We start from the raw sequence: 2,332 nt of genomic DNA, 5'->3' as shown, positions 1-2,332 counted from the left end.
TGCACGCCTGTAATCCCAGCACCAGGGAAGCAAAAAACAGGAGGATCACTCTGAGTCCAATCTGTCTACTGAGACCCTTTAGACCCTGCACTAAATACATAAAAAAAAAGAACTGTTACAGAATTTAGTAACTGGTTAGCATTCGTGCTGTAAGATATCAGAGGAATCCTGGATAATACAGCCCTGGTAACTACTCAGCTGCATGAGCTCTGTGTGTCAGCGAACACTATAGGTATTGTAAATAGTAATTTTATTGTTTTTTTTCCATAATTTTATTGATAAACAAATAGCAATGAGCCAGTTTCAAATCAAATCGGTAGTAATTCTATTGTCATGAATAACACAAAATATTATGCCGTTCTACATAATATTATTATATTATTACAAATATCATATGATAGACTTATCACAAGCAGCATTCAGTTTGAAAAACAGATCCTTTGCCTTTTTCATTGAATTCCAGGAGCCTAAGAATTAGTGGAGGTGATTACTGATTTAGAGTTTCTCAATCTGTAGGTGTAAAAATAATTACACTAGTAACTTGCAAATTTTTTTGCGACATTTGGAAAGAAATTCTCTGGTTAAAATCTTTAATATTTCATGTGTTTGTTGAAAAATTAATTTATATTAAGACCATTCTTAGAGGTCACAAATGCATTTTGAATCTGTCACATTGAGTATATCAACCTTATGTGTAAAACTCAGTGAAGTTTTCCATGTATCTACCAGTGTGATAGTTAGTATACTAAATGTTTAATATCCCAATAAAAGACTATAGCTCTTTTCTTGAGTAAACAGAAGCAATGAGCTCAACCAAGCAAATATATGGTTTTGGGAGACAGTCGGAGGCCAGCTGATACAATTATGTATCAGTTTGTAGTCTGTGGTATCTTGTAGTTCAATCAAAATAATCCAGGTGTTGCTGTGAAAGTTTTTTTTTTATTTTAAACAAAAGAAAAATAAACAATAAAATCAATAGTATAAAATGTCCCCACCCACGGGTTAGTCAACGAAGGTCACCTGGGAGAGGAGCAGGGAATTGTGGAGGGGACAAAGGACAGGAGACGCGAGAAATGGAGACAAGACAGGATTCTGATCAAGTCTCGTTTATTCAGGGGAGGTGCTGGGTATATAGAGGCACAGGAAATGACGTCGGAGGGTAAAAAGGCGCGAGTAACTAGGCAACCGGGCTATGACAGGAAGTCCCACCTCCGGGGCATAGCAGGAGACTTATGGGAAATAGGTGGGGTAAGACGAATTAGGAGCTTAGCTCAGTAGAGGTAGGTGAAGAGGAACCCGGAAAACCACTTGCAATAGGATTGGAGGCCTGGAGTTATTGTGCCTCCCACAATAAAATTTCAAACCATGATTGCGGGAGAGTAACAATGGTTAGTACATTGTATATTGTTATCCTCAAAGTAATTGATCATGTTACAAGACAGACATGAAAATCTTACCAAACAATACAAGCATAAAAGTTTCTTTTCAACAAACTAATAGTAATTGATAGTATAAATTAGTATAAATCTTTTTCCCTGCCTTCTTTTCTCCTTTCCCCCATTCCAACTTCTCTTTCACTGAAGCATTTCCTTCCCATTCGAAACATTTTATATCCATACACATTACCCTTAATAGTCTGTGGAGGCCAAACCCAAGAATCTGGGAATTCTGAGGCAGGCTTTGGCCTGTTAATGGGGCAGCAAGAAGTATGACAAGGATATGTAGGAGAGACGTACGCATTCAGTGGGATCAGGTGTCCTGAGGCCCTGGTGAGCTCATCTGAATGCCCACTCTTCTTCTCACAGTCTCTGTCCTCGTTCTTTAACATGTCCATTTCCTCTACTTGTTCTTAGATGGTAGATGTGACACCAGGGGGTATTATTCCATCCTTCCTTGGGCTGCCTCTCCAAGGCATTCTCCTTTGTCATTGTCACTATGATGTGAGCATATGGCAATAAATTCTAAGTGCAGCTCCTCACTGAAATACCTTTGTGCTATGTCGATCCACAGCTGTAATTCTCTCTTACCCTGACCCCAGTACCTCCACACTGCCTGGCCATAAATGTGCTCCAAACCCATCTCTTACCCTGTTCCTACAATGGCAACCTGGGCCCGCTGCAGTCCTTCCAACTTCCAGGGGGCTTGGAAAATTAAAGAAACTATGAAGTACAGGATACAAGTGCTAACCATAATCACATCTAGTGCTCCTATTCTGCATACTTAAATTTTAACAGAAATCTTTTTTCTGTAAAAGCAGCTTAAAAATAAATATTGCAGTATTATGAGTCTGAGCCTAATGATTTATTTTTGTGTAATTTATTTTGTACACATA

The sequence above is a fragment of the Octodon degus genome, unplaced genomic scaffold, assembly GCF_000260255.1.
Source record: "Octodon degus isolate 3935 unplaced genomic scaffold, OctDeg1.0 scaffold00001, whole genome shotgun sequence".
Lineage (NCBI taxonomy): Eukaryota > Metazoa > Chordata > Mammalia > Rodentia > Octodontidae > Octodon > Octodon degus.
The sequence above is the reverse complement of the archived record's forward strand: the minus strand, read 5'-3'. Positions refer to the sequence as shown.